The sequence below is a fragment of the Lissotriton helveticus genome, chromosome 5_1 (assembly GCF_964261635.1).
Source record: "Lissotriton helveticus chromosome 5_1, aLisHel1.1, whole genome shotgun sequence".
In the NCBI taxonomy this organism is placed as follows: Eukaryota; Metazoa; Chordata; class Amphibia; order Caudata; family Salamandridae; genus Lissotriton; species Lissotriton helveticus.
The window spans coordinates 1,293,757,731-1,293,777,683 of NC_136065.1; positions in this window are offsets into that span (position 1 = coordinate 1,293,757,731).

A 19,953-nucleotide genomic window follows, 5' to 3' on the forward strand; every position below is an offset into this window, starting at 1 on the left:
CATGTGTGAAGGGGTCTATTCTTTGATGAAGGTGGGAGGGGAGGGTAATGATGATATGTTTTGCTTGGCTGACTTGCTACTCATTGTAACTGAAATATTCATAACTGCACAATGTCTTTCCGATGTCTGTTTTCATATTAATAAACAGTTTAAAAAAAAAAAACTGAGTTTGTGGTGGTTATATGTACATCTCCAAATCTGGAGCTACAACTACTATCATGCGTTTGAGAGTGCACTTAGCAAGATGTAATCTTTCTTGCAAACTGGCTTACATTTGGAAGGTAAAAAGGCTTAAGAATCCACATTAAGAACACATGTTTTACTTGTCTGTGTTTCCACATGTCTCCCAAATGAAAATGGTACTCAATTTGTGTAGCTGGTCCTAGCGACCGTGGCATAAAACACCCCCAAAATATGACTTGGAGATCATATTTCACCCATCAAAATAAATGCTTTTTTTGCAATATGGGTATTTGTGAAATGTGGACCCTGGCTCAGCTGTCCCCAGGAAAACCAACTATACCCTAACATTTCATTAACTAGATACATGGGGGAGTTCAGGATGCTGTGCCTTGTGTGGATCTCGTGATTTTTCTCTAACCCATGGGCCCTTGCAAGCTTCAAACTGTGGCTAAAATGACACATTTTTCTCACATTTCTGTGAGGGACTATTCCATAATCTGCAGAAATCCATGAATTTCTTACCACCGAGCATTCCCACAATTGTACTGATAAAAATAGCACCGCACTTATTTAGTTGGGCCCAGCGCCTACAACAAGAAAGGCCTAAAAAAACAGCATGAAAAATAATCACATTTTCTCATCCGAAAGAACACCTTTTTTTGCAATGCGAGCAGCTGTGGATTTTGGGCCTCGGCTCGGCCACCACCCTATAGACGCCCACCAAACTCAGATGTTCTGACAACGCCTGGGGATATTCCCATGTGGTGTGGCTTGTGTGGATCTCATGATGTTTTCCTACCAAGAAGCCCTTGCTCATCACACAATTTGGCTCAAAACAAGCTTTCTTCTTACATTTCTGTGAGGCGAAAATTCCAGATTCAGTGGGGATCCACCCATGTTTTCCGACCCAGCTTTCCCACGTCTCCTGATAAAAACAGTAGGTTTCGTGTTTGATGAAGGACTCCTATTGTCCCTGGTTTGATCCATTTCTGCTGGTGGCACTAGGCTAAGCCACAAAAGTGGGATAGCATCTTTATTGGGACAAGTGGAGGAATGCTGAGTTGTAGGAAATTTGTGGATCCCCGCAGAATGTTTAAGGCTTGCTGGGCTTTGTGGGTAAGAAAATGTCATTGAATCCTGTTACATAAAAGACAGTATGGACATGATTAATCTTATTGAAGACCTCCCATTTGATCCCACATACAGCACCATGTGCACGCTGGATGTGGAATCATTATATACTAACATTCCTCAATATGAATCCCTCCGTGTCATTGAGAAAATGTTGGAAACACGTCCAAACCCACATAATGTTCCCTCTGTTTTTATTCTCCAACTATTGGAGATATGTCTGACAAAGAATTTTTTTCCTTTTTGAAGGGCAGTTCTATGGCCAAGTGCGCGGCACATCAATGGGAGCGATTTTTGCTCCCAATCTGGCCATTCTCTATATGGACCATCTTGTATCCTTGACACGTCTAACCCTTTCCACAATGGCATTGCCTTGTGGAAACGGTACATAGACAATATTTTCCTAATGTGGACTGATTCCTCTGATGGCCTCACACAATTCCATCACTGGCTCAACAATAACAGCGGAGGCCTAAACTACACACTCTTCACCAGCAAAGAATCACTTCCCTTCTTGGATCTAGTGATAAAATACACGGAAGGCCGTCTCACCACCAGTCTACATCGCAAACCAACTGAGCGGAACACTCTACTTAACTATAGCAGTCACCACCCACGCGCACTGAGAGGTTCCCTCCCTTTTTCCCAGTTCCTTCGCATAAGGAGGAATTGTTACATTAAAGAGGACTACTTCAGCGAGGCCAAGACGCTAAGCAATAAGCTCAGAGCAAGAGGCTATCCCCGTAAACTCGTGCGACGCTCACTCAAACGCGCATGGTACTGCCCAAGGGAAACTCTTCTAGAACCCAAGCCCAAAAAAATGCAGGAGCGCCTCATTCGTGTCACTACATTCACTCCAGCATCCAATGCAATAAGAAAGAGTGTAGTAAAGCATTGGCCTGTGCTGAATGCAGGACAATTGAACCTTGAACGTCCGTTGTTCGCCTTTAAACGGGCCAAAAACATAAAAGATCATCTTGTCCGGGCATCTCTCCCTCAATCAACCTTGAAAACCACTCTTAATGATGCATGGGGCCTACCTACCTTGACAGGGCATGCTAAATGTGGCAGCTGCGTTTGTTGTGATTATGGAACCATCAAATTTGAGAGAAAGTACTTTTCAAATTGTAACTCAGCAAATGTAGTGTACGCTATTTTGTGCCCATGCATGATGATCTACGTAGGTCAAACAAGCCAGAAAATCAAACTCAGGATCGGACAGCATCGCAGCAGGATTCGCTGCAAAACTGCTAATGCCCCCCTTGTGGATCACTTTACAGACAAAGGACATACTGAGAATGACCTCAAATCGACAATAATAACATTGATCAAACTGCCTCCACGAGGGGCTGACATATCGCAATTACTCAACAAAGAGGAACTACACTGGATTTTAAGGACCAACAGCATTCACAGTGGCCTCAACCGCCTTGAGGACTGGACCTCCCTATTATAAAATGCCTTCTGTACTTTGTACTATAACATGTATTTAAGTCACATGCTGTGTCACCTTGCATGCTTTCACCCCTGTGATTTTATCTCACCCCATCTGCACCGACAATACCAATCCCACACCACCTTAAGATGGCTGCCGCCTTTTCATCTTAATCCCTTCACCTGAGATTCCTTAGTCCGTCATCGCTTTCTGGTGATAGTGCTGCTTTGTCCTTCATCGCTTTCTTGTGATAGTGCTGCTTTGATCTATATACCGGGCCCATAACCGGCAAGCACCAGTCTCTCAGGAAACACGGAAGTAGATGAAGCAATCAGGCTCACCACTACCACAGTAAGTGCTCACGCCCAACCTCTGCCATCCCCTGCCACCCACTGTCACAGCCTGGCGTTCCCGCCTAATACCTGCTTACAATTCTGTTCTCAGATAAATGCGATTGTGCATTTTCCACCGGCTGACGTCCAACACACGCTATTGTGCAGGGACGCTCTGAGACTTATTAAGTGGAACTGGTAAATATGTGTTCTGGTTTTATTCCACCCACCATTGTATTCCCACATAGACTCCTTGTAACCTTGGAATTTCGCCCACACAGGTACCCTGGCTGTTGGCCGAGCAACCTTTAATAATTAAATTGTGAAGGCCCGCGCGCCTCACAGAATTACGTGAGACTCAATTATAACTCCTGCCATAGGTAAATCCCCGTTTACTATGCACTTTTGTTTAATTGTACGCACTACGCCGATTTTAAACCACACGCGGCATAAATGACTACCCGTTTTCCAATCACCCTTCACCACTATGTACTGCGCCGTTTTTAAATTTTTGTATCAGTATGTACTCATGATGGAACCCGTCCTCACGAGCCAAGTCCGGACCAACCCGCTAAACACGCTAATTTTAACCTACAGGACTGGGTCACGCGCTTTATGCTTGAGAAAACTATGAACAACCACCTATAAAGTCCTAACGTGGTTCTGACATGATTCTCATATCTATATCACCCGAGCATGAAATTCGCACAGCAATAACCATACAAATCGCCGTTTTATTCACAAATGTCACCGATTCTATGCTGAAAACATGCCTAGCTTATTTTTCTAAATATGATTTACACCTTTTTCTCCCCCCCCTTTTTTTCCTGTGTGTATCTTACCTTGTCCTTGGTCATTTTAAATGTAAAGTAAATGTAAAAAGGCGCAGCATATTACTGTTAAGACTACAATGTATAATTCTATTGTCCTGAAGTTGATGCCTTGTATTTAATAGTTGCAAACACAACAGTGATAGACAGAATGTGGATCAATGTCACACATTCACCCCAGTCCAAAGATCTGGGCCCAAATCCATCGTTTTTCCACTCCACACCACCCTGGGTTAGACAATGGCGATATGCAAATCAGCGCTGACCCTGTGCCCCATGGGAACAGTCCAGTCCGAACTACAAAAGCCATGTCCTTCCCAGAACGGAAACAAGCATCCGAGGACCGGCCCGGTTTCGAGGTAACACCTCTCATCAGCCCGGCTAGCTTGATTCCAGTGGTGTGGAGTGCCTGGGACTCACGTCTGAGCATCCCCAGTACACTTAGAGCGGTAATTGCAAACACAACAGTGATAGACAGAATGTGGATCAATGTCACACATTCACCCCAGTCCAAAGATCTGGGCCCAAATCCATCGTTTTTCCACTCCACACCACCCTGGGTTAGACAATGGCGATATGCAAATCAGCGCTGACCCTGTGCCCCATGGGAACAGTCCAGCCCGAACTACAAAAGCCATGTCCTTCCCAGAACGGAAACAAGCATCCGAGGACCGGACCGGTTTCGAGGTAACACCTCTCATCAGCCCGGCTAGCTTGATTCCAGTGGTGTGGAGTGCCTGGGACTCACGTCTGAGCATCCCCAGTACACTTAGAGCGGTAATTGCAAACACAACAGTGATAGACAGAATGTGGATCAATGTCACACATTCACCCCAGTCCAAAGATCTGGGCCCAAATCCATCGTTTTTCCACTCCACACCACCCTGGGTTAGACAATGGCGATATGCAAATCAGCGCTGACCCTGTGCCCCATGGGAACAGTCCAGTCCGAACTACAAAAGCCATGTCCTTCCCAGAACGGAAACAAGCATCCGAGGACCGGCCCGGTTTCGAGGTAACACCTCTCATCAGCCCGGCTAGCTTGATTCCAGTGGTGTGGAGTGCCTGGGACTCACGTCTGAGCATCCCCAGTACACTTAGAGCGGTAATTGCAAACACAACAGTGATAGACAGAATGTGGATCAATGTCACACATTCACCCCAGTCCAAAGATCTGGGCCCAAATCCATTGTTTTCCACTCCACACCACCCTGGGTTAGACAATGGCGATATGCAAATCAGCGCTGACCCTGTGCCCCATGGGAACAGTCCAGTCCGAACTACAAAAGCCATGTCCTTCCCAGAACGGAAACAAGCATCCGAGGACCGGCCCGGTTTCGAGGTAACACCTCTCATCAGCCCGGCTAGCTTGATTCCAGTGGTGTGGAGTGCCTGGGACTCACGTCTGAGCATCCCCAGTACACTTAGAGCGGTAATTGCAAACACAACAGTAATAGACAGAATGTGGATCAATGTCACACATTCACCCCAGTCCAAAGATCTGTTATATAGCTCCTATATATCCTTATATCGTGTTAAGTTAGCATAGGTACATTTGAGATTTAAACGCCATTTTTCCTTTCTTGCAACTTCTGCACACGACCCTTAATTGTTGACTTAGCTTTCAACCTAGTGGTTTGCCGTGGTGTATGTGAGAATAATATGTTATTGCTCTGATATCAGTTTTGTTTAATAAACCATGTCTGCACGGAGAGTGCTGAAGTTTCAGGAGCAACACGATATGGAATTGTTATGAGGTCTGATCTCCACGCCTTCATAGTCATAACACAAGTGCAGCCTTTGCCAACTTGGGCTTGAGGCGGGATTGATATTGCTTTGCACAAGAATAGTTAACACACTTGATGCTGTGCATATGCAGAGAGAGCTGGTGTATGCTGATGTGATTCCTTCATGCTAGGACACTAAGGTATGGGCCCGCCCTAAAACAACCCAAAGAGACCTTCTTAGCTAATAATATAATATATGTGTTAGGGAGGGTGAGATATAAGTGTTGTTAACTCTTATTCATTACAGCATGTTAACATGCTGTCACCATTCGCTTTTTATGTCTTAGTAACTATGCTGATAATTTTGCTACTGATAATAAGTATACTTGTATTATCTAAGATACTGCGCCTGAGAAGACGGCATTAGTAAATAAACATTTCAAATGCACATGTGTCTTCTTTACTCCATGTTCTGGTTTGTAATGATAATATAACGAAAGAGTGTTCATGAGTCCCACGTACCCTGAGGTACTGTAAGTTCATGTTCTGGTTTGTCTAAACATTGGAAGTTTGATATGTCCAATGAGACACTGTAGCTAGCTCGGTAAGGGGTGAGTTGGTTGCTAAGGTAAGTTTTGGGACACCCTAATTTGCCGAGGTTCCACTCCTCTGTGCACAGTTCTGTGTGAGTACAGAAACCCTGCAACATGGCGCCCAACGTTTTCGGTGGTCTTATATCATGACACTCGAGTAGTTTATCGTTCATGCCTTAACCCCTTCACATCCGTTTCCGGAAAACGGGGTGTCGGTGAAACCTACCTATTTTTTGAAATAGGTCTTTATTCAAGCTTGATTCTTTCTTAAACGGTTTCTTTGAATTACTACCCAGTTGTGCTACAAAGTATTCTTTGTGTGTTCTTGTTTCCAGTGTTGTCATGGCGGCGGTGGCTATTGCGCAGCATAGTCGCGTAGCGGTACGCAACCATCTTCAGACGTACCAGGTCCCAGTAGATGGGATGGCTGTGATTTTCGTGGTATGTGCAGATCCGGCGTTTCCTTACGAGTTGTTTTACTCTTGGGTTACGTTTCCGGCTGTGGACGCTAATTCTGGTTTGTTCCACTCCTACACCGCCTCGGATGTCCCGGCTGTATATACGCCGTACAGGGCATTGGAAATACCTATTGATCATTGGCAGCATCGAGTTTGGTTTGATGGCGCCCTCCCCCACTCTTTGTCCGCTGCGAGGTTAGGTCCACTCTCAATTCCAGGTACAAATTGGCCTGCGTTGGGTGGCTTTACCCCGCACCCGAATCACGGGGCTTGTACCCTAGCAGAAATACGCAGGCTACATGTTGTTTCCATTTCCGTGATTCGTGCTTTAGTGCAATACATCGGTCGACATCTTCCTGGTGGTCCCCAGGGGGGTGCGGCCGCTCCCATGGAACGAGGCGGAATGCGTCTCAATCCAGTGATGGTTAATTCGGTTTTTGGTGCGCGTCCAGTTGACAACGATGACTTCCCATTCTGGCTAGCAGAGAAGTTTGATCAATTGGAGGCGGTTTTTCCGAATTCTACTCCTGCTGATAAACATAGAATGTTAACGATTACTCTACCGAAGGATATAACTCCTGAACTTGTTGACTGTGAAAGCTGGGGAAAAACATTTGCGGCAGTTTATACAAGGTGCTTCGGCACCCCGTCTATGACTGCCCTGCCTGAAATCATTAGACGTGTTCAGAATGATCACGGTCCAGAGGCAGCGGTTGAATTGGGTATGCACCTGTGTGGTTCTTTTGAGATTGTAAGTGATCTCATTCTCTCCAATGTTAAAGGAGATGCAGTTAACTTTCAGGTGTCGAATGCTTTGGCTGCTCTGCCCGATGCCGACAAACCCCGCCAGTTAGCAAAGATTGTGGTGGCCGCTTATAAGACAATTGGCCGCACAAGTAGAGGTCTGAAATATTTTCCAGTAAAGGAGAAAAAACAACCTCAAGGACAATCTGCAGTGACAGATGTCCAGCCCAAGTCTAAAAAACAAAATTGGCCTAAGAAACAGACACAGGGGAGGAAGAATACACAGACTCAGGATTCTTTTCCTGCAGTACAAGCACCTGCGCCGACTGAAAAAGTTTATGATTTGCGCGATCGCGCGATGATTAAATCACCTGATCGATTTCAGGGTTCTGATCAACGCTCTCCTCGTTCCTTTAAGGAAACATCGGCCCCGAAGACCGGTGGAGGAGGAGGGGGTGGACGTGGACGTGGTGGCCAACAAGGACGTGGTCAGTCCCGCCAGACGGACGGCGCAGTGAAGCAGGAGGATTCTACGCCTAGGCGTCCGCAGTTTGCGAAAAAGAAAGTCGCAGCCTTAACAGCGCATCGATATGCCACAGATAGTGAGAACGCGGCTTCGGAATCTGACGTGGGCTCTGACCTTGCTGGACAGCGCGGCGGAGATAACCATAGTCAGAGAGGCGCTGCGTCCACTACTGAGGGTGACAGCGACTGATGTCTACGTTGTGATAGAAACAGCGGATACGAGACTTGCTCCCCCTGAAAGACTATATGAAATTGTCCTGTTAATTGAAGGTGACATACAGCGTACCGTTAAAGGTGTATTTTGGGAGAATCTGTCTTCTACATATGATATTTTACTTTCGGAGGCTGACTGGCCCCCACCTTTTGTGCTCGCGGCGCCGCGAGGGGAGGAGGTGATCCTACCCAGTTTCGCGAACACTGTCTCGAAAGAGCATGCGCAGCATTTTGCAGAAGAGTGGGCTCGGGCTCTCGCGCCGGCTCTGTACCGTAACCAATGTGGTTGGGATAGATTGTCGCCTTGCCACGAAATTCCGTTGCGGTCTCAGCCGCAGCCTCAACCTCAATATCCCATTCGGCGTGAAGCTAAATCTTCCGTCGCGGAAATCCTTGAACAATTGGAATATCAGGGAGTTATTGAAACGTGTGTGTCACCGATGAATAATCCCCTTTTTACTGTGAACAAACCTGACGGATCATATCGTTTGGTTTTGGATTACCGGCATTTAAACTCGCATTGCCGTAACTGTGCAGTACAGAATACCCACGGCTCTGCCCTAGTGGATAGTCTCGTGCGTAAGCGTTTCAAGACAACGCTTGACATATCCAATGGTTTTTATGCCCACAGATTGGACAGCTTTAGCTCCCAATGGACCAGTTTTACGAGCGCTGGAGTCCAAAAGCAATTCCGGCGTCTTCCAATGGGCTATAAGAATAGTCCTGGTATATTTACCGCTCGCATTGTCTCTATTCTGGAGGCACTCGACCCTGATGCTTTTTCGTATGTGGATGACATATATCTCACAGACGACGATATTTGGGAGCATCTGTGTCGTGTAAATTCTGTTATTTGCAACTTCGCTGACATGGGTTACAAATTTAACTTTGCAAAATCGCACATTGCTGAACACACAGTGTTGTTTTTGGGCTATGAGCTCAACAATGAAGGTAGAGGTTTGGCTCCTCACTTCTTAGAGAAGTGCGCACAATTGCGCGCTCCTACAACACTGAAAAAATTACAATCTTTACTGGGCTTTTTGAATTTCGGCAGAACTTACATTCCGGAATATGCCCAGCGTATCAAGCCTTTGTATGCTTTGATACAACCAACTTTCTCAAAATCATGCTGGCTGCCTGAGCATTCAGCCATTTTGCAATCCTTGCAGGCTGATCTGCTCGCTTCTAAATATTTACTGACTCGTGATAACCACACCAACCTGGTAATAAGAATAATTCCTGGGACGGTGGGTTTCACATACCTCACTTTTAATGAAGGTGACACAGTACCTATTGCTTACAAGTCACACTTGTACACTTCGGCTGAGATGCGGTTTCCCACAGTGGAAAAGGTTTTAACTGCTGTACAGATGGCAATTCTAAAAGAACGAGCACTGTCTCAGGGGAAACGCATGCTCGTGGTAACACCCTGTCCTCACTTGGAGGCAGTCACGAAAGCCAGTGTACCGAATTCGAAAGCTTTGCACCCTCGGTGGATTCAGTGGGCTGCGTCATTGTCATCCACGGATGTCATGTTTATTTTTGACGCCTCCTTACGGTCGCAAGAGTACTTGCAGTATGAATTCGTTCATCCTGCTCCTCTGGCTATGCGACCTTTGGAGGACTTCCATTGCATCATTTACACTGATGGGTCGGCGCAGGTTGCGCATGGCTCTAAACATGCCTACGTTTCCGCATGCGCCATTGTGGTCGGTGCTATGTTGAATGATGAGTTCATTTCCAGGGAAGTGCACACGTTGCCCCTGGGCGATTGCACCGCACAATTGGCGGAGCTTCGTGCTCTCTTACTAGCTTTGGAGTACGCAGATCCAAGTGTTACTACTCTAATTGTAAGTGATTCTTACTACTGTGTCCAATCTTACAATGAAAACTTGTTCTTTTGGATTCAAAATGATTTTCATGATTCCAAGGGTAGCACAATAAAACATAAAATGATCTGGGTTCGAGTGGCAGAGCTTAAGGCTATGTTGCCACTCGTTTATGTGATTCATACTCTCGGTCATCAGCGCGTAGGAGTTCACGCTGTTGGCAACTCGCTTGCTGATGAAGCAGCAAAATCAGCAGTATCTACATACTTAGTTGCAGCAGTTACTAGGTCTAAAACCAAGATTGATAGCGACATCTTGGCAGCGATTGCTGCCTCTGAGAAGGGAAGTAAACATCCTGCGGGATTCCCTTCGAAGTATAAATACCACTTAAGTCCCGAAAAGGTTCCTTTTGTGACAATTCCTGATGTTGGGGAACGGCTGATTCCCAACTCGGATCGAAAAGCAGACTTGATTACAGCGGCTCATGAAGGTGTGGCGTCTGTGCATGCGGGCGTCTCGGCCACTGTAACTCAACTACAACTACGTTTCTGGTGGCGGGGACTGTACAAACAGACGCGTGATTATGTCCTTCTTTGTGACATATGCCAGCAGATTAAACCTTCAACTGCTACGCGTCCGCCACAGACTCAGTTGTACATTTCTAATAAACCGCTAGGCTGTGTTTATTTAGATCACTGCGGTCCGTTTTCATCTGATACTGCATATAAGTACATCTTAGTAGCAGTTGACTCATGCACACGCTTTGTGTGGGTATGGCCACATCGCAGCGCTGATTCGCGGACTGTCATTAGAGATTTGCGTATCTTTATAGGGATTTTTGCCTGTGGTACCTTCCATTCGGCTCAGGGTCCGGCTTTCGCCTCTAAGGCGTATAAGGATGCCATGACTTCGATGGGGGTCCAAGTCAAGTTTTCGTCACCCTACAGACCTGAGGGTAATAGTGTAGTTGAACGAATGAACCGTGATTTAAAGCAATCTTTGACAGCCCGAGTTATAGGCACTGGCAGAAACTGGCTGGCTCACCTCTATGGCGTGCAGCGTGCTCTTAATAATCTCCCTAGAAGGTCTCTGGGTGGGCGGACCCCATACGAAATGCTCTTTGGCATCAAGATGTACGTCCCTGACCTTGACGGTCTAGACTCTGTGGTTCGCGCCACTTCCTTTGACGCAGATGAACATTGCAATGTTTTACAGAAACTACAAAAGACCAGAGACAGTCTTGCAAAGGAACATTTGCCCTCCACAGCGGATGATGCGTTGCAGATCCCGGTAGTTGGCTGGCTACCCCAAGTTGGAGAACTGGTTCGAGAGAAGATCGACAACAAGAAAGAGTTTGGTCCCTCCTATCGAGCTCCAGTCCCAGTGCTTGGAGTGAAGGGCACAAGAACAGTCATTTTACCACCACTTCCAGGTCGTAAGGAAAACAGGTTTATTTCTATTGACAATGTCAAGATACACAGAGTGGCCGATTCTTCTTAGCATGACACCAGCTGTTTCCTGTCCTTCCATTGTGAGAAATTCAATTATGCCCACTGCTTCTAATATTGAACCTGAAGTGGCCATCAAATTACCTGCTGTTTCCAGTCCTTTATTAAATAATTTACCCGGAACTAACGTTGATGAATTGGACTATACATACCCCACTGATTTGTCCATGCCTGACCTGCAAGCTCGTTTAGCCACGGAATCAAGATTTTCATTTGACTCTGCTTCCCTTGCCTCGAAAAAACCCTCTCAAATTGCAGTATATGCTAGCCTGTTTAAAAAAACATTTTTTGATACCTCCTTGGATATACCTTTGGCTGGTCCTTTTTTCGGTTTACCTTTTTATGTCAATTGGTTTTGTGTTTTATTTTTTTCGAATTATGAATGGACACTATGTCGAGGAGAGAACTTGCGTTACTCATTTAAATGGAACTTTGGCCCCACTTTCCTCTTCACATTCTACACACAGATTAAAAAGAGACTTGACTTTGGTTAACATCACAGCGTGGCCTGTTCTGGATGGAATCGCGTGGGATGCAGTTCGGTTTCAAATTCATGGCCCAACGGAAGTCGTTAATGTTCCTAATGTACTAAGAGTGAATATGGGGGATGTGGTGAAACAAAACATTCGTTCTGATGATTGGGATGTTAATGCTGTGGAAAGCTTGTTTTCTGATTTAAAATACTATGCTGCTTTTGATGCTGAGGATTTATATTTAGAATCTGCTAATTATGGTGAATTGTTCTGTTACCAACATTATGGCAATCACTTCTTACACAAGACATCTTCCCGAAGGGATGCTGTTAATTTTACTCAGTGGGAGCATTGCCCATCACCTACACAAGGGAGTTCAGAAACGTTTCTTAAAAAGTATACTTATTTCACTGACTTTAATCAGTCCAATCCCGAGTCCTTTTATTTTAAATTTCGAAAACAGCCACTGTCCAAGGTTAGACTTACCGATACAAAATTGTTGTATTCGAAGGCCTTCCTAGATCAATTAGTTACTGGGGGCTATGAGTTATGGAAGGAAACAATAGACCTTAAATCGGTTTGGGGTTCAAGGGCCTGGCAGGTACGAGGCACTGAGGCTTTGCACCGTGCATGTCTCATCCCGAATCATATGTTGTTTTTAAATGAAACCATTTCCCAGACCACATGCTTTGGATTGGCTACATCTAAAAGGTTAAACACCCCGTCTTTCCCGGAGTTGGAGGAATATGAGGATTGGAGTAATTTTACTCAATTGTCCATTAAAGATATACAGGCTCTGCTTCTTAATTCCTCCTTTAACATTTCCAGTATGAATCCCAAGGGTTGGCTGCTTTGGCACCGTAGTGCTGATTCTTGCCGAAAAAGATTTTTAAATATAACTGACGGTTTTAAGACTGTTAGATCTGATCCCCGGTTTGATTTGAGTCATACTGTCACCTCTTACTCTGTGGGCAAGTTGTGTCAAGCTTGGCTGAAACATTCAACTTTACCTGCGGTTAAGTATCACCTTTCCAAACTGAATGCAGACGTGGATTTGAATGATTTCATTAAAGGCCCAGCTAGTGGCAGGTCGAAAAGGTGGTTATATGGGGTTTACAATGAAATTTGGAAACTCTCACAGATTGAGGCTGCTTCACGCCTTAGGGCTATTGATCAGGCGAATCTTGAGAAAGTGCTTGCAGTGGTTGACAATAGCATTAATGTGCTTTCCTCTAGAATTTACACATTAGATAATATTGTGTCGTCTGTTGTTGATATTGTGCATGATGAAGTGTCAGTATTATACCATGGTCAAAATCAATTACGGTCAATCATGCAGTTTGCATGGACACTTCAGACTCTGAAAATGGGTAAAGTTCCCTGGGGATACATGAACGTTTCCTCTTTATTTGCACCGTTTAATTTGACAGACAAACAACGCTTGCTTTCAATGCGTGATGCTTCCTTTTCTATGCTACATATTGAAAGGTTGGAATCTTTACCTTTTTCTGTGGCAGAAGCCACTGCTGCTACGTGGCTTATCCACGGTTTAATAACACTACCTTTTGCTTTATATAAGTTTTCAAATTGTATGAAATATGTGCCAATAGGTCGTTTTGAACCCTTAGGTAGCGGTTTTCTTCATGAGGTCTGGTCACTCCCATACACATACAGATGTTTCAAGGATGAACAGGAGGTTTATCTAACAGGGGATGAGTGTACTGAGGCGCCAGATCATTCTTTAATGTGCAGACACATACAGTTACACGGTTCATGTAACAAGGACCGACCAAATATGGCTTGCGTTTTACAGGGCACGCCAGTTCCTGCTATCATCCCCACGTTTAAATTGTTAGAGAATGGTAGTTATTTAATGCTCAATAATGAAAACTGTTGTGGGTTAATTAAAGGTATAGCTTTCATAGTAACAGTAAGTGAGCGAGTTATTTGCTACAGAAATGTTCTTTATCCTCCCACACGTGAACATAGGGAGTCTTCCATTTGGCCACAGATACCGACCTTGGGAGCAGAATTCAGCGGCATGGCTAGAATAAGAGCTCTTTTGTCCCAGAAAGAGGTGGCCTTGAGCTCGGCCCGTGAAACTTTCGTGCTTCACATTGCTAACACCCGTACGGAGGTTCAGGCTCTTTTAAATACTGATTTGCCTTTGCATTTCGGAGCCATGGTTCGTTCTATCTTTAACGCATCCTCCACAACGGGCCTAGCACATTTTTTTAAAGTTGTTAGCGGTGGTCTCGTGACTTCCTTTGAGAAGATTTTTGGAGTCATCCCTGCCTTCTTCCATTCTATTTTTTCATCCTTATTTGGAGGGTTCCCGTTTTTACTTGCATTAGCGGCTGGCGCTTTGGTGGTTTTCTGCCTTTTTAAATATGGATGCCCTTCCTGTGCAAGACCACGCTCAACTGCTACTGACGCGGTTTCGCAACCGCATGCTTGATTATTATGGCACACTGCCGTTGGCGACTCTAAGCACGGCGTTTGGATTATCTTTTCGGTTCTCCTATTTCACCTGTGTCCAGCCTGTATTTCGCTGCCTGACCTGTGATTTCCTTTGGGCCATTGATTTGTGTCTCTGCGGACCGATATCTTCTGACGTCGATTTTGATCAACTGATGAGTCCTATCATTGCTCACGAGTTGGTTTGTTCTGACGAAAGGATTATGGCCTTGGCGGTGGCACATGGACTAATGGGTCCCTGGGATGTGTTGTCGGCAGTGCAAAATTTCTTGGAACGAAGTTTTCTTGAAAACCCACCGAGCTGTCCTCTGATGGTTATAGAGGATCCGGTGCTGGGAGATCACGTATGTTCCTTTCATCTTTTAAATTGGATGGCTGAACTGTTTTCGGATGAGGACAGTGACTTCCTCCTGGAGGCTGTTGCAGCTTACTTTTCATATACAGTCTTATCATAAACACTGCCTCGAATTGACATGCTGATTAATAGCATTTCCTTGCCTTTATTGACTTTTGGTCAAGACATTTTATTTTTTTGCTTGCCTATTGGCTTGAGCCACATTATACTTGTGGGCTATTTTTTAGCCTTAGTTTTTATAATTGAATTTTTATTCATGCTCGTTTATTGTTGGATTCTGCTCTCATGTGATGGCACTTCTGTTATCTTATTTAGTCCGTTCTCGGATCATGGGGGGGTGTTATATAGCTCCTATATATCCTTATATCGTGTTAAGTTAGCATAGGTACATTTGAGATTTAAACGCCATTTTTCCTTTCTTGCAACTTCTGCACACGACCCTTAATTGTTGACTTAGCTTTCAACCTAGTGGTTTGCCGTGGTGTATGTGAGAATAATATGTTATTGCTCTGATATAAGTTTTGTTTAATAAACCATGTCTGCACGGAGAGTGCTGAAGTTTCAGGAGCAACACGATATGGAATTGTTATGAGGTCTGATCTCCACGCCTTCATAGTCATAACACAAGTGCAGCCTTTGCCAACTTGGGCTTGAGGCGGGATTGATATTGCTTTGCACAAGAATAGTTAACACACTTGATGCGGTGCATATGCAGAGAGAGCTGGTGTATGCTGATGTGATTCCTTCATGCTAGGACACTAAGGTATGGGCCCGCCCTAAAACAACCCAAAGAGACCTTCTTAGCTAATAATATAATATATGTGTTAGGGAGGGTGAGATATAAGTGTTGTTAACTCTTATTCATTACAGCATGTTAACATGCTGTCACCATTCGCTTTTTATGTCTTAGTAACTATGCTGATAATTTTGCTACTGATAATAAGTATACTTGTATTATCTAAGATACTGCGCCTGAGAAGACGGCATTAGTAAATAAACATTTCAAATGCACATGTGTCTTCTTTACTCCATGTTCTGGTTTGTAATGATAATATAACGAAAGAGTGTTCATGAGTCCCACGTACCCTGAGGTACTGTAAGTTCATGTTCTGGTTTGTCTAAACATTGGAAGCTTGATATGTCCAATGAGACACTGTAGCTAGCTCGGTAAGGGGTGAGTTGGTTGCTAAGGTAAGTTTTGGGACACCCTAATTTGCCGAGGTTCCACTCCTCTGTGCACAGTTCTGTGTGAGTACAGAAACCCTGCAACAGATCTGGGCCCAAATCCATCGTTTTTCCACTCCACACCACCCTGGGTTAGACAATGGCGATATGCAAATCAGCGCTGACCCTGTGCCCCATGGGAACAGTCCAGTCCGAACTACAAAAGCCATGTCCTTCCCAGAACGGAAACAAGCATCCGAGGACCGGCCCGGTTTCAAGGTAACACCTCTCATCAGCCCGGCTAGCTTGATTCCAGTGGTGTGGAGTGCCTGGGACTCACGTCTGAGCATCCCCAGTACACTTAGAGCGGTAATTGCAAACACAACAGTGATAGACAGAATGTGGATCAATGTCACACATTCACCCCAGTCCAAAGATCTGGGCCCAAATCCATCGTTTTTCCACTCCACACCACCCTGGGTTAGACAATGGCGATATGCAAATCAGCGCTGACCCTGTGCCCCATGGGAACAGTCCAGTCCGAACTACAAAAGCCATGTCCTTCCCAGAACGGAAACAAGCATCCGAGGACCGGCCCGGTTTCGAGGTAACACCTCTCATCAGCCCGGCTAGCTTGATTCCAGTGGTGTGGAATGCCTGGGACTCACGTCTGAGCATCCCCAGTACACTTAGAGCGGTAATTGCAAACACAACAGTGATAGACAGAATGTGGATCAATGTCACACATTCACCCCAGGCCAAAGATCTGGGCCCAAATCCATCGTTTTTCCACTCCACACCACCCTGGGTTAGACAATGGCAATATGCAAATCAGCGCTGACCCTGTGCCCCATGGGAACAGTCCAGTCCGAACTACAAAAGCCATGTCCTTCCCAGAACGGAAACAAGCATCCGCGGACCGGCCCGGTTTCGAGGTAACACCTCTCATCAGCCCGGCTAGCTTGATTCCAGTGGTGTGGAGTGCCTGGGACTCACGTCTGAGCATCCCCAGTACACTTAGAGCGGTAATTGCAAACACAACAGTGATAGACAGAATGTGGATCAATGTCACACATTCACCCCAGTCCAAAGATCTGGGCCCAAATCCATCGTTTTTCCACTCCACACCACCCTGGGTTAGACAATGGCGATATGCAAATCAGTGCTGACCCTGTGCCCCATGGGAACAGTCCAGTCCGAACTACAAAAGCCATGTCCTTCCCAGAACGGAAACAAGCATCCGAGGACCGGCCCGGTTTCGAGGTAACACCTCTCATCAGCCCGGCTAGCTTGATTCCAGTGGTGTGGAGTGCCTGGGACTCACGTCTGAGCATCCCCAGTACACTTAGAGCGGTAATTGCAAACACAACAGTGATAGACAGAATGTGGATCAATGTCACACATTCACCCCAGTCCAAAGATCTGGGCCCAAATCCATCGTTTTTCCACTCCACACCACCCTGGGTTAGACAATGGCGATATGCAAATCAGCGCTGACCCTGTGCCCCATGGGAACAGTCCAGTCCGAACTACAAAAGCCATGTCCTTCCCAGAACGGAAACAAGCATCCGAGGACCGGCCCGGTTTCGAGGTAACACCTCTCATCAGCCCGGCTAGCTTGATTCCAGTGGTGTGGAGTGCCTGGGACTCACGTCTGAGCATCCCCAGTACACTTAGAGCGGTAATTGCAAACACAACAGTGATAGACAGAATGTGGATCAATGTCACACATTCACCCCAGTCCAAAGATCTGGGCCCAAATCCATCGTTTTTCCACTCCACACCACCCTGGGTTAGACAATGGCGATATGCAAATCAGCGCTGACCCTGTGCCCCATGGGAACAGTCCAGTCCGAACTACAAAAGCCATGTCCTTCCCAGAACGGAAACAAGCATCCGAGGACCGGCCCGGTTTCGAGGTAACACCTCTCATCAGCCCGGCTAGCTTGATTCCAGTGGTGTGGAGTGCCTGGGACTCACGTCTGAGCATCCCCAGTAGACTTAGAGCGGTAATTGCAAACACAACAGTGATAGACAGAATGTGGATCAATGTCACACATTCACCCCAGTCCAAAGATCTGGGCCCAAATCCATTGTTTTTCCACTCCACACCACCCTGGGTTAGACAATGGCGATATGCAAATCAGCGCTGACCCTGTGCCCCATGGGAACAGTCCAGTCCGAACTACAAAAGCCATGTCCTTCCCAAAACGGAAACAAGCATCCGAGGACCGGCCCGGTTTCGAGGTAACACCTCTCATCAGCCCGGCTAGCTTGATTCCAGTGGTGTGGAGTGCCTGGGACTCACGTCTGAGCATCCCCAGTACACTTAGAGCGGTAATTGCAAACACAACAGTGATAGACAGAATGTGGATCAATGTCACACATTCACCAAAGTCCAAAGATCTGGGCCCAAATCCATCGTTTTTTCACTCCACACCACCCTGGGTTAGACAATGGCGATATGCAAATCAGCGCTGACCCTGTGCCCCATGGGAACAGTCCAGTCCGAACTACAAAAGCCATGTCCTTCCCAGAACGGAAACAAGCATCCGAGGACCGGCCCGGTTTCGAGGTAACACCTCTCATCAGCCCGGCTAGCTTGATTCCAGTGGTGTGGAGTGCCTGGGACTCACGTCTGAGCATCCCCAGTACACTTAGAGCGGTAATTGCAAACACAACAGTGATAGACAGAATGTGGATCAATGTCACACATTCACCCCAGTCCAAAGATCTGGGCCCAAATCCATCGTTTTTCCACTCCACACCACCCTGGGTTAGACAATGACGATATGCAAATCAGCGCTGACCCTGTGCCCCATGGGAACAGTCCAGTCCGAACTACAAAAGCCATGTCCTTCCCAGAACGGAAACAAGCATCCGAGGACCGGCCCGGTTTCGAGGTAACACCTCTCATCAGCCCGGCTAGCTTGATTCCAGTGGTGTGGAATGCCTGGGACTCACGTCTGAGCATCCCCAGTACACTTAGAGCGGTAATTGCAAACACAACAGTGATAGACAGAATGTGGATCAATGTCACACATTCACCCCAGGCCAAAGATCTGGGCCCAAATCCATCGTTTTTCCACTCCACACCACCCTGGGTTAGACAATGGCGATATGCAAATCAGCGCTGACCCTGTGCCCCATGGGAACAGTCCAGTCCGAACTACAAAAGCCATGTCCTTCCCAGAACGGAAACAAGCATCTGCGGACCGGCCCGGTTTCGAAGTAACACCTCTCATCAGCCCGGCTAGCTTGATTCCAGTGGTGTGGAGTGCCTGGGACTCACGTCTGAGCATCCCCAGTACACTTAGAGCGGTAATTGCAAACACAACAGTGATAGACAGAATGTGGATCAATGTCACACATTCACCCCAGTCCAAAGATCTGGGCCCAAATCCATCGTTTTTCCACTCCACACCACCCTGGGTTAGACAATGGCGATATGCAAATCAGTGCTGACCCTGTGCCCCATGGGAACAGTCCAGTCCGAACTACAAAAGCCATGTCCTTCCCAGAACGGAAACAAGCATCCGAGGACCGGCCCGGTTTCGAGGTAACACCTCTCATCAGCCCGGCTAGCTTGATTCCAGTGGTGTGGAGTGCCTGGGACTCACGTCTGAGCATCCCCAGTACACTTAAAGCGGTAATTGCAAACACAACAGTGATAGACAGAATGTGGATCAATGTCACACATTCACCCCAGTCCAAAGATCTGGGCCCAAATCCATCGTTTTTCCACTCCACACCACCCTGGGTTAGACAATGGCGATATGCAAATCAGCGCTGACCCTGTGCCCCATGGGAACAGTCCAGTCCGAACTACAAAAGCCATGTCCTTCCCAGAACGGAAACAAGCATCCGAAGACCGGCCCGGTTTCGAGGTAACACCTCTCATCAGCCCGGTTAGCTTGATTCCAGTGGTGTGGAGTGCCTGGGACTCACGTCTGAGCATCCCCAGTACACTTAGAG